General features: G+C 46.1%; 1 protein-coding gene across 1 annotated transcript in view; it reads right to left on the bottom strand.

Moving 5' to 3' along the window:
- The window catches only part of LOC126266935 (bromodomain-containing protein 4-like), a 59655-nt gene extending 43901 nt beyond the window's left edge, over positions 1 to 15754 (bottom strand). The window contains exon 1 of the mRNA XM_049971627.1: positions 15649 to 15754. The gene's annotated coding sequence lies outside the window, so the exon portion shown is untranslated. The remainder of the gene's footprint in view (positions 1 to 15648) is intronic.
- Between the last annotated feature and the right edge of the window lie 729 nt (positions 15755 to 16483).

Raw genomic sequence — 16483 nt, 5'->3', positions numbered from 1 at the left:
CATCGAGAGTTGTAATGCAAAACGGAATAACAATGTGAAGAGAAAGCACGTGGACCATGACGTAGTACCCGAAACGAATTAAATGAGATGTGGGTAATGTGTATAGCAGCAGCAGCAACAACAACAACAACAACGACGACGACAACAACAATGAGGTAGACTCTTCTAACGCTTGACCGTGACGCTCTGCTATCGTTAGAGCAACGCCTCTCTCGGCAGCTGTAAATGGACTGTTGACGGAGCACACCTGCTCAGCCAGGCATCGAACCAGGGAGCAACTGGTGTGCTGGCGTAGCAGCGCTTTCGCCGCCGTCACTTTCGCCGCTGCGGCTGGCCGGCCACTGACCGCCAGCAAGTGGGACACCGTGGGGGCGGAGAGACCGGCGAAACCCGGCGCAACCTGCCGCAGGAATGCTGCGTCATTTTCGCGCTGTTCTCTTACTTATCAGTACCTGTCATGATTATAAGAGTGGCCTATCACAAAAGGAAGCTACTTGTTTCATAGTAATAAAGCACCATTTAACTTGCATTCCTAGTCAAGGTCGCTTTCTCGATACAAGGCGCACACACGGTGATCGCAGAAGCTATCATTAGTAAGATGTGGTCGGAAAGGAGAGTGGTCTCTGGATTGACGTTGAGCAAGGTTTGAAACCTGCTTATTCGCCTCACTTTTGTTTTAGTTAGCAATCCAAAGTGAATTACCAAGAAGGACCGGAGGGATAACAGCCAAATTGATAAGGATGGTAACACTTTGTACAAAGATCATGTGATTGGAAATACAGCTCCATCATAACTGAGGCAGATGATGAAGGTAGTATTCAATGTTGCCTCCATCTATGGCTATTACCGCTGCTACAAGCCTCGACATTGAATAAAAGAGGCTTTGTATACGTTGTTGGGGTATAGGAGTCCATACTGCTTCCATATATTCCCAAAGGTGGTGTAGCCGCGAGTGGTGTATACCGGGCCAGTCGTTCTGCTGTCATCGACCAGACGTTTTCGATAGGCGAGAGATTAGGAGAACAGGTAGGCGAAGGCAGAACTGCAATACGATGAGCGACGAAGAAGACTTGAACATTCCGAGTCACGCATGGTCGGGCATTATCCTGCTGAAATGTGGCCATCGGAAATTTCGAAATATGAGAGGACAAGAGGCTCGAACAAAAAATGGTTCAAATGGCTCTGAGCACTATGAGACTTAACTTCTGAGGTCATCAGTCCCCTAGAACTTAGAACTACTTAAACCTAACTAACCTAAGGACATCACACACGTCCATGTTCGAGGGAGGATTCGAACTTGCGACCGTAGCAGTCGCGCGGTTCCAGGCTGTAGCGCCTAGAACCACTCGGCCACCCCGGTCAGCTAAGCTCGAACACTTCAGAGATGTAACGCTGTCTGGTTAATGTATTGCCAATGCGTATTAGGGGGGCACGGGAGTGGAATGCAGTACCAACCCAAACCACAATAGCGCTGGATGACCAGTTTGGCGATGCACAAGGCAAAAGTTCAAAGATATGTCATCACGGTGTTTTCAGACTCTAATCAGACCATCGTGGTGGTGCATGCACAATCTGGATTCGTCGCTAAAAGTAATGTCGTATCATTTGATTGTCCATGTCCGCCTTTCTTCGCACCGCTGCAAGTACAAGCGCCTGTGGCCTTGACTCAGTGGTAAACGCAATAATGGACACCTTGCAGACAGTCCACACTGCTCCAAACGACGTGGAATGGTAAGCGCGGACACTGCTTGTTGCGCAGCAGACCGAATTTCTTGTGATATGGTTCATAATATGGCCGAGCGATCCATCACTGCCACAAGCAGAACATGCCTGTCATCACGCGAGGTGGCCGCAATCGGTCCCATCGGTCCGTCGTTCCCTCCTGCATCCAGCATTACAGATCCTCATCACCGTTACTTGGTTCCGTCCTATACGATCACCGATTTCTCTGAAGGATAATACGCAAGCACTACAGGCAACTATCCTTCGTCATTCGAGCTCCGAAACGTGCTCCAAAGATGTTTGCTGTCTTCTACGAGCCATACTGAAGCTGTTTACGCAGAACAACCGCACGCAAGAACAATTCCGTCTGTTCCCCTTTATATAAAGCTTGCAAGTGGGACCACTGGCGCACGTGATGCGCGCCTGTGCTGAAATGCTGATCTTGTGCCTCCACGTTGCCGCAAACGCAAGCCGCACATTTCACCTGATTTGGATGCTTCCTTCAGGGTGTTGCATTTTGGGTGAGCAGGAGTGCGTTTTTATTTAATGCAATTTATTCCGAAAAGCGATGTGTATTTATTTGGTACAATTTATTCCGAAATTCATTATTGTACAGAGCATTTCAAAATGAATATAGCAATTACGAACGGCTACCGATATTTAGTCCATTATAGAGAATGTTAAGGAAGGTCAAAATTTCTGTAAGTGAGCAAGCGCAGTTAATCGGAAGCCGGTGCCTGCACAATGAGGCATAAGTGATAAGTTCCGTGTGATAAGTGGATCCCGTAGAGAAGGTTTTCTGCCTTTTAGAATTGTGAACTTGGTGTGATTCAATGGATTACATCTTTCAGCAGGATGGAGCTCAACCCACACTGGGGTGTGGAGTTTCGCACATTATTAAACGAATATCTTCCAGACAACGGGATCGGTCCTACTGGACATGGCGATACTGTGGTCTTGGCCACCTCGAGCTCTGAACATGACACCCATAGGGTTGTGCGAAGGACCTAGTGAATGTGCCTCCTTTGCAAAAAACGATTCCAGAACTCAAAATGCGCTCTCGTCGGTGACTCCACATATGCTTCATAAAGTGTGGATACAATGGATTATTACCTATGTGTTGTCCGTGTGACATAAGGGGGTCGTGAAAAACACATGTAATGAAGGCAAAAAAAATGAATACTTTCTTGTACATTACCTGTTATTTTTATCGATCTGTCGCTACGCATTAACTGGTTTCAGTCGTTTTTAATCACGATGTTCCTTTTGGATTGCCTCACTTAGCCAGAGACCGAAAATGACAAGCGATAAATATCGTTTATAACACTTTATCTATCGTCTGCTCAGTCAGTACGCCTAGTTTGCGACTTATTCCGTTTTAAAGCAACACTATTCATACGAAGTGAGGTCGTTTTTTCTTTAACTAGGCCGCATTTATTAGCCAAAGGGCTCAGCTGTTTTCGGTCATTATCAAGTAGTATTCAGGTGATCGTGGAAGACTTTTGCATAATAAATGCTATCTACGTAAAGGAAAAACCACACCTGCCCGAGAAGACGCGCGCATAAGCACGCCGGTTACGGGATTCCGGAAGTCGTGGAAGATTGTTGGAAGTCACCAAACGCTCCGAACTAAAAGCTCGTTTTTCATGCATTACATGTTTTTGACGTCATATCTCCTGAACTATGTGTCGTAAAATTATGTAATCTTTCAAGAAAAGTCAGTGGTACATGTGGATACTGTGTGCAAAATTAATTGCAAATGGAGTTAACAGTAAGCAAGTAATACACCAGTGTGCCAAACTTAAGCCGAAAGTAACTTTCGCGTGATGTGTCACTGCCAAGTAATGTTGCTCAATAAAACCTGGACCATACGTAGAAAGAACTGCTACAGTACAATACAGAAGGTAACTAACAGGAATGTGCAATGAAACGAACAGAAATAACATATTATTGGAAGACAATAATACACTGAAGCCAGCGCGGTTTGTGATGGTCCCTTGGACATGACAGAAGGCGGGGAGGGACATGGTTCTCAATAAGATGTGTAGTCACCACAGACGGCAACACATGGTCTGAAACCCACTCCGACGATGGACACAAGGTTGACAAGGACCCCTGTGGTAAGCCGTTCCATTCTTCCACCAGCGAAGTTGACAACTGCTTGGTGGACATTGCTATGTATGGAGATGCTGCGAAACGTATTTCCAACCTATGGTACACGTGTCCTATGGGATTTAAATCGGGATAACATGCAGGCCATTCCATGCGTCGAAATTCTCTCGTTTCAAGACCTCCACTACCTACGCTGCTCTACGCGATCACACATTGTCATCCATAAAAGTGAAGTCAGGCTCGAATGCATCCCTGAAAAGACATACATGTGGAAGGAGTACATTGTCACAATAACACTGACCGGTGAGTGCGCCGTGTTCAAAGATATGGAGGTCAGAACACCCATGCAACATTGTGTCTCCCCACATGTGGTCCACTCAATCGATCCGATAATGTTGGACGTACTCTCACATGGTGAGAGGTGCGACCCGTAATACACTCAGGGACACTGTACTGAACAAACCATGGAAGCATTTCAATTTTTTTAAAATTCGGTCTATAATTACAATGAGATGATGCAAGTCATACCTATCCAGTCGGGCTTCCCTTTTCCCGGCGTGGTGCCGCAGCTCGACGTAGCATGGACTCAGCGAGTCACTGGAAGTCTGCTTCAGAAATACTGAGCCATGCTGACTCTGTAGTCGGCCATAATTGCGAAAGTGTTGCCTATGCAGGCTTTTGTGCACAGACTAACCTCTCGATTATGTCCCATCGATGTTCGATGGGGTTCATGGTTCAAATGGCTCTAAGCACTATGGGACTTAACCTCTGAAGTCATCAGTCCCCTAGAACTTAGAACTACTTAACCCTAACTAACCTAAGGATATCACACACATCCATGCCCGAGGCAGGATTCGAACCTGCGACCGTAGCAGCAGCGTAGTTTCGGACTGAAGCGCCTCGAACCGCTCGACCAGCGGCCAGCCGACGTTCATGTCTGGCAATCTGGATGCCCAAATCATTCGCACGAATTGTCCAGAATGTTCTTCAAACCAGTCAGGAACAATTATGGCCCAGTGATATGACATCGTTGCTTGGGAACATGAAGTCCACGAATGGGCTGCAAATGATCGCTTAAGATGGACCAGAGGACCCAGTCCGTTCCATGTCAACACAACCTACACCATTATGGTGTCATCAATCAGTTTGCACAGTGTCTTTTGACCACTTGCGTCCACGGCTTCATGGGGTCTTCGCTCCACTCGAATCCTACCATCAGCTCTTACCATCTGAAATCGGGACTCATCTGATCAGGCCACGATTTACCAGTTGTCTAGAGTCCAACGGATGTGAACGCGAGTCCAGATGAGGTGCTGCAGACGATTTCGTGCTATTAGCAAAGGCACTTGTGTCGGTCTTCTGCTGACATAGCCGATTAACGCCGAATTTCGCCGCGCTGAGCTAACTGATACTTTCGTCGTACGTTCCACATTGATTTGAGTGGTTATTTCACGTAGTGTTGCTTGTGTGTTGACAGTGACAACTCTATGCAAACGCCGGTGCCCTCGGTCGTTAAGTGAAGTCCTTCAGCCACTGCGTTGTCCGTGGTAAGTGGTAATGCCTGAAATTTGGTATTTTCGGCACACTCTTGGCACTGTGTATCTCGGAACACTGAATTCACTAAAAACTACCGCAATGGAATGTCCCAAGCATCTAGCTCCAACTAACATTCCGAGTTCAAAATCTGGTAATTTTCCTCGTGCGTCCATAATCATCTTTCGCTGTGAATCATCTGAGTGCAAATGACATCTCCGCCAAAACACAGCCCTTTTATACCTCGTGAACGCGATATTACCGTCATCTGTACATGTGCATACAGCTATCCCACGACTTCTGTCACCTCAGTGTATATGAAATACTGAATATCAAATTTTTGTAGTCCTTGGAAGCGGTTAGATGGCAGCCAGCAACTGGGACCGTGGACCATGAACCAGGTTAGCATTTTATTAATATAGACAGTGATGTCTACAACTTTATCGTGATTAGTACATAAAAACGCTTACAGACTTCGTGGTTCAGCTATCGGATCACCTTAAGTGCAGCGCTGGCGGCGGCGCGTTCGTTTTCGGGAGGGCGGTGAGTTACAGTGGCAGCTGGGGAATGTAGGCCGGTGTAAAAAAGCCGGCGTGGGGTGTGAAAGTGCGGCTCTTGCCGGCTGCCGTATGGCGCGCCTCGAAAGTGCCGCCTCTCGGGCACAGCCTTGCCTTGTCTCGCTGTCTCCCAGCAGCCGCTCTGGCCTTCGGTCTCCCTCTGCGTGACAAAGCACACAGCTGCCGCGGGCCCGACAGCGGAACCAATCGAATGGCACGGTTTCAGCCATCCCTCAACAAGTGAACGGCCACTTTACTTTCCACCTCGATTTAAGTGCAGACGTAGACGCCCGCCGTGTAAGACTCAAGTGCTGTATATTCACATGTGCGCCTTTATGTACTTCTGTAAAGATATAGGTACAATTTGATGTGTCATACTTATAAACATTCTATGTACGTGTATCCTCAATAGATGACCTTCCGTTTTCACTGCCGTAATAACTGTAGGGTTACAGAGTAGCACTTTCTACTAATTTTGTTAACATGGGTACTGGAATATCTAAAAATGATACGGGATCTGGAACATGTGTTGATTTCGTTTACACTGTCTGACCAAAAGTATCCGAAAACCTATTAGTGGATATTAGTATGAGATGTGTCCACTCTTCCGATTTATGACGACTTGGAGTCTGCTGGGGAGACTTTCAACGAAGCGTCTGAATGTCCGTACAGGAATGACAGCCCATTCTTTCTCAGGAGCAGAAATCAAAGAAGGTAGTAATCTTGGACGCGGGGGTCTGCAGTGAATTCGACGTTCTGACTCATCCAAACGGTCTGCAATGGGTTCAGGTTCAGTCTCTGGACAATCCAGTCCGTTTGAGGATGTTATTGTACACAAACCATTGTCTCACAGATGCTCACACTATCATCGTCTCCGAAATGTTGCTCTACTGTGCGTAGTTCAAAAATGCTGTAAAATGTGTTCACATCTTTCCGCATTTAGCGTTTTCTTAAGCGCAATAATGGGGCAATGTCTTTACCAGAAGAAACACCCATACCGTAACAGCACCTCCTCCATAATCCACTGTCAGAATTATACATGACGGCCACTAATGGTGTTGAGTAATCCCCAAAACCCAAACCTTCCATCGGAGTGCCACAAGGTGCACCGTGATTCAACACTCCAAATCATTCGTTTCTAATCATTCACTGTCCAGTGACGTCGCTCTTTACACCATCTCAAACGTCGGTCATCACTCATCTACATCTATATACATACTCCGCAATCCACCATACGGTGCGTGGCGGAGGGTACCTCGTACCATAACTAGCATCTTCTCTCCCTGTTCCACTCCCAAACAGAACGAGGGAAAAATGACTGCCTATATGCTTCTGTACGAGCCCTAATCTCTCTTATCTTTGTGGTCTTTCCGCGAAATGTAAGTTGGCGGCAGTAAAATTGTGCTGCAGTCAGCCTCAAATGCTGGTTCTCTAAATTTCCTCAGTAGCTATTCACGAAAAGAACGCCCCCTTTCCTCCAGAGACTCCCACCCGGGTTCCTGAAGCATTTCCGTAATACTCGCGTGATGATCAAACTTACCAGTAACAAATCTAGCAGCCCGCCTCTGAATTCCTTCTATGTCCTCCCTCAATCTGACCTGATAGGGATCCCAAACGCTCGAGCAGTACTCAAGAATAGGTCATATTAGTGTTTTATAAGCGATCTCCTTTACAGATGAACCACATCTTCCCAAAATTCTACCAATGAACCGAAGACTACTATCCGCCTTCCCCACAACTGCCACTACATGCTTGTCCCATTTCATATCGCTCTGCAATGTTACGCCGAAATATTTAATCGACGTGACTGTGTCAAGCGCTACACTACTAATGGAGTATTCAAACATCACGGGATTCTTTATCCTATTCGTCTGCATTAATTTACATTTATCTATAATTAGAGTTAGCTGCCATTCTTTACACCAATCACAATTCCTGTCCAAGTCATCTTGTATCCTCCTACAGTCACTCAAAGACGACATCTTCACTATAGAAATGTACGGCGTAAGGACACTCTCGACCATTGCACCCCATTCTTCTTAACTCCTTACGTACAGTCATTGTGCTGACTGGACTGCAGGTAAAACTTAGGAACTCACAAGTGATTCCTTTCGGTCATTCCATGCGATATTTCACAACTACCCTCAGCAACGCTCTACGGTCGCTATCCGCCAGTAAATGAGGTCCGTCTTTTCTCGGTTTAGCTGTGGTTGTTGCTTCTCGTTTTCACTTTGCAGTCACATCACCAACAATCAATTTGGGCAGCTTTAGCATGATTAAAGTATCCCTCATGGATCTGTTGCTCAGGTGCCATCCAATGACTAGTCCATGTTCGAAGGCACTGCGTTCTCGTGACCGACTCACCCTGCTGTTACTGCTTCTCTATGGACAACAGTATGCCCCACCATACTACTTAGGAATGTTGAGATACCTTTAATCACATAACGATATACCAGTAATACCCTCCCATGGGTGAGCACACAACAGAAACAGTTGGACTCGGAGAAGTATCGTACACTGATTACAATGTCATTGCATCACGCTTGCCAGCTGATCAGTCAAGTATGTATACACCGAGGAAAGCAACACATGGTCTGTGACTATCTATATCACTTTGCACGGGACAGTACAAATATTCTGTACGTATGTCGTTCCTGTCCTGTCTGATCCTGTCTGTACGCGACATCACGATCCTAACGGGGCAACATTCCTCCGACGGTAGATCCAAAGCTATAGGATTCAGATCCGAGGGATACGTAGGTAACTCTGTTCACACGATGTACTGCGTCCCCAGTCGTTTTTTGCACCCCCGTCTTTGCGCAATGCCTTTCCAGTATGATACAGCTCTCTGTGTGGTTATGTCCTTGTACTTATCATGATGTCCATCCAGACTATCGGTCAATGGTCATCACAAGTGCCCCGTTACGGTGTGTTTCCTCCGTGGCAATGTGTTCCTCATTTGTTCCATATGAGCTGGTATCCAGAATCATTTTCTACTCCGAACTGTGGTGGAGTCGGCGAAACAAAATCTCTGACAGCTGCCATTCTTTCGACGAGCCTACTATCGAATTTATTAGCCGTGTCTAGAGCTCATTGCTATGGACTGTGTTCACAACTGAACAGATCACTGTAGTTTGCTTTGGTGGTGAATGAGAGTGAGCGGGAGGAACAGCGACGGTTTCCAGGCATACATAATGTATTTATGGGGAAATACGATTGCTTGAGATACTAGCTAGAGATGAAACCAGTTTCAGAGTAGTAGAAAACCTGTTTCTTTCCACCAATCGCGCTATAATTGACTGCTTTCTCTTTTAGCAGTCTCCCGGATTCGCTACCCGTAGACTAACTGCAGCAGGATTTTCCTGATATGAGAGCATCAGTAATCTTTTTACATGAAGTACTGGATCGGAATCTCTCAGCTAGTAGAGATATAAAAAATATATTGCAACAAAGCTGCGACAGACGCAAAAATATTACTACGCTCTAACTGTAGCCAAAAAAGGGAATGCGTTGGCCAATAAAGACGAATAGTAGCTTCCTGAACTCAAAGTTAGTGTAATGCCACTGTTGCAGAACTTTTCCTCTTGGGATATCTTAATAGATTTTTCCAGTCATCCAAAAAGCGACGCCGACCAGAAACTCTACACTGCTCCTGTGAGTGAGCTCCTTACAGGAAATTGCTTATCTGGAGCAATCAATCAGTATTTCGCAATTACTTCGACTTCTGCCGTTATGGGAAGATTTTTCAAAGAATTGCTGTAGATATCTTCACATATGCCGATCGTTACCTTTGGAACTTGACAAATACTTATCCGTTACGGTGTGGGATGGTATGGTCGATAGTATAACTGAACATGATGGACTAGGCTGGACTGTGTTGAGATCTGGGCTTCGTTTCAGCTATGTGGCACTCCTGTTTTAGCTCATCGCTCGGCTATAGCTATTGCTTTATTAACATCAAAATGATCATGTTGACAGATCCAACTAGTAGACACAGCTTGAATGTTAAAGAAGTGCTCATTATTACCTTATTGGCTTCAACGTTCCTATCAAGAGGTCAAAATAAGTCGAGAAAAGATGCTCTCAAGATAATATCTACCCCACCAAAGTTTATGTTCTCCACCATGTTTGGCGTTATTCATGTCGACACATGACGACTTTACAGCTAGTTTGATTCCTCACATCACATAATTCACTTTCATTGTTTGAAAGTGATATTTGGCATTTTTTGCATCACTGGAATTCGAAACGATATTTAGTTTACTTGTCCGCAGCTCGTGGTCGTGCGGTAGCGTTCTCGCTTCTCGCGCCCGGGTTGCCGGGTTCGATTCCCGGCGGGGTCAGGGATTTTCTCTACCTCGTGATGACTGGGTGTTGTCCTTATGTTAGTTAGGTTTAAGTAGTTCTAAGTTCTAGGGGTCTGATGACCATAGGTGTTAAGTCCCATAGTGCTCAGAGCCATTTGAACCATTTAGTTTACTTACTGGAGGTAACCAACGGAATCTAAACACAACAACAGTAAAAGGCGTCACTTCTAGATGCAAATCTGAACTCTGGAGCCATAGTTTCTAACGAAGGCTGCCGATTAGACTTCACTACGACAATGGCGGCCTCGATACATAATTTGTTTAGCGTCCCATGTTTATGTCGTGATTAAGCTATTCCAATCACACGGTATGACCCCACACCTTCATATTGGCATTGGAGTCAGCCAAATAACACGAAAAAGACAACGTACTTTTTTTTATTTAAGTGCTCGGGATTCACTAATTGCACATTGCAACTACCCTGGCTGTAGGTTATGTTCCTGACTTTACGTTTGGGGATTGGCATCCAGGTGATGACTGTACGCTCTGTGCTGCTATTACGATGGTACCGTTATGCACTCGTTAATAACAGCACATCTGTCTGTGAGAAGCTCAGGTTCGTTAGCAAATCACAGGTCTCCTCCGCGCAACGCTTGTTTCTCTTACGCAAGCAGCGCTACGCTGGCTGCTGCAAGCGCACGACTTTTCGTGACCCGGAGCGCTATTCGCGATGAAGCGGATCTCATATCCGGACCGGCGGCCTCGGAAATTAACGCAAAGTTTTCCTGACTCTAGCCGCGGCATCGACTCTTGCTCACGACTGACATTGGAGGCAATTCTGATTGCCTGTCGTAATCCTGTCGCTCCACTGCACACTCACGCCTCGCGCTACGCGTTTAAACTGCTGGAATTTCCGCGTGCTGTCTGATTGTTCCTATACCTGAAGTTGGCGACATTGTGTATTGTAAAACGACATGCGAGACTCCAGTTCTTGTCACAATAAGCAGTCGACTTTACTGTGTTACCCGAACAATTACACAAACACGGACGAGGCCTCTTCTTTGACTGGGATGCATTGCCCCAGAAATAAATTTAAATTGGTTCTAATCTCCCGATTGCAGTAAAAGTATTCAAGAGGCATCCCTCTGTTGTAATGCAAGTGGCAGAAATGGCAAAACCACTTCCAAATAATTCCCACTTCCGAGCCTCTCATTCTCAACTCGTTGGGTATTGGTCAGAAAAAAATTTGGGCTCTGCAGTGGCTCCGACGTCGCATGGCTCTTCCAGATTGAAAACGATGAGTGTATGTGTAATACAATCCACCTACGCAGCCATTGATGCTCACGCACAACGCCACAATCTCGCTCGGACTGGACATAGTACATTCTAGTGCTGGTCGCAGAAAAAACTGTCACAGAAATTTTAGTACATTCTAGCGCTGGTCGCAGAAAAAAATATCACTGGAATTTGGCATGGGGAAGTGAGAGTCCGGCGTGTAGTTATTGGCTCCTAGACTGTAAGCGATGTCGGTTTACGTGACAAAAACTCATCGCAGTGTCTCTTGGAGTGAAGGCGTATGACATTTCTCATGCAGATTCGTATGGAGCCATCACGCCCAGAGGCCATACACAAGAACAGGCCACGCACGCTCCATCACTGGGCTCTTTCTTGTTGTAAGTTCAAACGTACGCTACTCCACCACAGCAGCGGTGAACCACGAAACAGTAGTCATAATCATCCGCACGATACACACGCTTTACATTTAATGGTATGCAGAGAGCGAATCTTGTTAAAACAACTTAACACATGCAGTATATAAAGACAGAAAACTCTTTCCAAATAATGAAATGCGGGCTGTTACTGTCGGTATTTAGATCAGTTAAGACTTGTAGTTTGGGAGGGTCTGGTTGATAATTATGGTATTCATTATTCACCGATGTTTCCTCCCCGTCTGACGGCTACTTCTTCACAGATGATTCGGCAGCTGCGACAGTGACCGGTCCATCACTGAAGATGTATCCCGCAGCTGGGCATGGGACATCAATGAGTTGTTTCTTATATCGATCGCGGCCTCTCATCCCGGAAGTTTCAGCTGAAGTCTCTTCAAATGCTAAACCCTTTTCTTAGAATGCGAATTCTGTGGAAACCGTAAATTGTTAAATAGTCACCTGATAGCCGGCCGCTGTGGCCGAGCGGTTCTAGACTATTCAGTCTGGAACCGCGCGACTACTACGGTCGCAGGTTCGAATCCTGCCTCGGCAATGGGTGTATGTGATGTCCTTAGGTTAGTCAGGTTTAAGTAGTTCTAAGTTCTAGGGGACTGATGACCTCAAATGTTAAGTCCCACAGTGCTTCGAGCCATTTTAATTTTGTCACCTGATATTCAGAAAACAGAAAATCAATTATTTTGTGTATCAGACACTTTAAGAAACCGATCAGTCAAGCCAATGTCAACGTGTGGAATTACAATAGAAACAACTCTGCACTAAAAAATTCTGACATCGAATATTGTTTAAAATCTTCCTATCCGATAGCGGAGAAACTCTGACTTTCTCTCTTTAAGGTCCGTTTTTAGCGGTATTCGCCGTGGATTGTCTGAGGAAAAGAAAGAAAACCTCCGCTCTCACTGACCTTAATTCCTGCAATACCTCATTTCTTGTTGTTTTAGTTACCATTTCCCATCAGGAAATGTGGTAGCATGACTATTCGAGAAGTTTATCACTGACAATAACGATGGCGTCTTAATAAATTTCATGTGCAGGGTGTTTCTGGTCTCCCTCCAAATTTCTTTTTACAGGCTCGTGGAAGCAGCGGACCTGAGGGCTAAAACTGTGTCCTAGACAGATGAGTAAATGCGTAGTTACGAGAGAGTCTAGCTGTATATTCCGCCTTTCAAATAACATGCTGGTTATCCGCACCACCTATAAAAATACTTTGTGACACTTTGAGCAAGGGCACGGTGGAATTTCAAGGGAGTAACGACCCTCCCAGAGCTGGGTTAGTAAGTAGTCCCCTAGAGTGGTGTTAATGCAAAAAGAGAAGTCTACATTTGCCAAGCAGAACACGAGTACGCATTAATACAGTAGTGGAGCATTAAACGTGCGTATCATGTTGCTGAGTGCCAGTTTATTTAGTACGAAGCAGAAGACTGTCATCAATAAGCGATTTCATATTCACATGCATGCGCGCACAGGCAGATATTCTTCCGTCCACATGCGTTGTGATGGCTCACTTTCAGAATATGGTCACAAGAGTGACCGCTACGAAAAGGTACACTGGCGCTGAAGTGGAGGTAATGGAGATGAATTTCGAACGGTAGTTCACCTCGTAAAGGGAGGTGTGTGTTAAAACACCTTTTTCTGAGCGTGGCTTTCAACTCACAAGATGCTGTTTCGAATCCGATGGTTGAAGATATTTTCGATTGCGGCAGGAGAGCTGCTAGAAGCTGAGAACTGTCGACGGTGCTATCAAATCGTGCACGAATGTCCTCCGCTACATTTCTATCCTGCTAGTAGTCTGTTACGGGGTGAAGGCAGATGAGTCAGTTCGCGATGATCAGTACGTTGTGTGAGTACATAATGACGTTGTGCTATGAAAGCGAGCTTTGTTTCCCCGAAAGAGAATTAGGTGCTTTCATCAGGCTCATAGTCGTTTTCACAACTTTAATTCCAGGCACAGAATGAGTGATGTGGCAGAGAGATTATACATCATACACGTATTCAGGAAGAGTAGGCTTGAAATTCTCGTGCAGTCAGTCAGAGTTTGGTTTCATGTGGATTCCACAAAAGACTTCAGAAGAATGACGGCAGTGTCCTCTCTATGAGCCCACAACTAATTCCTTCCAACAAAACTGTCCATTTGAGCTAGAAATCCGTCTCTAGAGACATCTAAATTTATGTGACGTTCAACCTCAATATCCTTTCATTGATGCGAACACGGAAAATTGCACGCAAACCATCACCATTACAGTCATCTGCGCTATACTGTTACAGATGCACACGCGGGATAAAGGAAACTGCATACTATCATGTGAAGAACGTTGCTGCGGCGGAAGCTTAAGGAGCACAATGCCGATTAGTGGAGTTACTTAGTTTACTTGAGAAACCATCCTGCTGCCGGAAAAATATGTGGTATTTGTGGAAAAGTGTAACAAGTTTCCTTTAATTTACCACCATCAGATCTGATGATGGTCATTAAAGACCGAAACCGATAATCTGTAACAAAAAGTTTGTGACCAGAGACTAAATTAAAGGAAACTTATTAGATATACGGGTTACTGTTCTCTCGCGACAATGTCGCAGCGTGTGAGAAAAGTGTAACGTCTCATAAATGATTTCGCTAGATGTACACATTCAAATGCAATAAAATGTGTGTTGCGAAAGAAACTGGTGAATGGGATGATGATAATATAAACTGCCCCGGCTGTTTACTCAGATTAAACTTGTTCCTAGGGGAAGTCTCTAACAGGGAATTGGAAGTACACTGGATTCGCATTCGGACAGCGCTTAAAATCTCGATCGGGCAACCAGGTTTAGAATTTCTACGATGGTGCTTCTGAACATCCTTGCCTCCGTCTCTACTGGCGTCGACATCCCTGATGGTACGTTTAACTCTAATCTTCCTTTCTTCTTCCTTTTGTGACGATGAATGTACTTGGTGACCACCGCGAAAATCCTTAGATAAACCGCGTAGCCGTTTGCAATTGTACAGAATCTACGATTCCCTCCTCCATTTGGTTAAGCTATTAGGTTTGTATTCGGGGAGTTTGGGACTGAAATATTCGAGTTCGCCGGCCGGAGTGGCCGAGCGGTTCTAGGCGCTACAGTCTGGAACCGCGCGACCGCAACGGTCGCAGGTTCGAATCATGCCTCGGTCATGGATGTATGTGATGTCCTTAGGTTAGTTAGGTTTAAGGAGTTCTAAGTTATAGGGGACTGATGACCTCAAAAGTTAAGTCCTGTATTGCTCAGAGCCATTCCACGTTGCATGAAATCTCTTTTGGGCGGTCGCTTCGTAAATATCGCAGGCTTAATGGTGTGCTTTCGTATGTACAGACAAGTTGTTGATTCCACGTCATGCACAATATTTCGACGAACGACGCAATTTTCTTGAAGTGCAGCGAGCTGTTGCTCTTAGACTCTAAACATACTGGTTGGAGTCTGGACGGTGAGTCGTATTACACTGTTCGCAGCAGTTGAAGAAGGCCACTGGGTCGGCCGTCGAACATACCTAAGCACACAGCTAATCACGCAGAGATAACCAGACTAGATGGCAGCTAATTTCCTCTCCTGTCTTTGTCCAAATAGGCTAGTGCTCTACCTCGAATGGCTTTGGTGTCTATGGGACACTGAATCGTTAGCTTCTAGCTTTACCTTGTGGCTGACGGGAGGAAGAGAGTGGCAGAGAGAGGGACTCACCTGCAGAAGAGCGCGGTACTGTAGCGAGGTGTTGCGGGCCGTGCGGCGACGGACGGGGCAGAGCGGCGGTGTCGGGAGAAACTCCGCGGGCCGCCCGCGCCGCGTCTTATATACCCGCGGTAGGCGGCGCGCCGCCCTACGAAGACTCCAGCCGCCGCAGCGCCGCCACAGCCAGGCGAGAGCAGCGCCGCGCCAGTCCCCAGTCCAGCAGGCCTCTGCGCTGCCGAGCACTCGTCTTCATTAACAGCTCTCGCCACTGCAGTGCATTTCAGCTGCAGCAATAAGACACTAATGAGGGCTGCTCAACACAATGTCAGGTTGCACATCAACGTACGTACTCCACAAGGTGCCAGACTGCGCACAACGGAGGGCGCGTACCTTCTACATCTGCATGTATACTCCGCAAGCCACCCAACGGTGTGAAGTCGCCACTGTCATTACCTCCCTTTCCTGTTCCAGTCGCGTATGGTTCGCGGGAAGAACGACTGCCGGAAAGCCTCCGTGCGCGCTCGAATCTCTCTAATTTTACATGCGTGATCTCCTCGGGAGGTATAAGTAGGCGGAAACAATATATTCGCACCCTCCCGAAACCTGGACAGCAAGCTATACCGCGATGTAGAGCGCCTCTCTTGCAGAGTCTCCCACTTGAGTTTGCTAAACATCTCCATAACACTATCACGCTTACCAAATAACTCTGTGACGAAACGCACCGCTCTTCTTTGGATCTTCTCTGTATCCTCCGTCAACCCGACCTGGTACGGATGCCACACTGATGAGCAATACTCAAGTATAGGTCGAACGAGTGATTTGTATGCCACCTCCTTTGTTGATGGAC

Source organism: Schistocerca gregaria, chromosome 4 (assembly GCF_023897955.1).
Source record: "Schistocerca gregaria isolate iqSchGreg1 chromosome 4, iqSchGreg1.2, whole genome shotgun sequence".
NCBI classification, from domain to species: Eukaryota; Metazoa; Arthropoda; class Insecta; order Orthoptera; family Acrididae; genus Schistocerca; species Schistocerca gregaria.
Note: the sequence above shows the minus strand (reverse complement) of the source record. Positions and strands in the feature narration are given on the sequence as shown.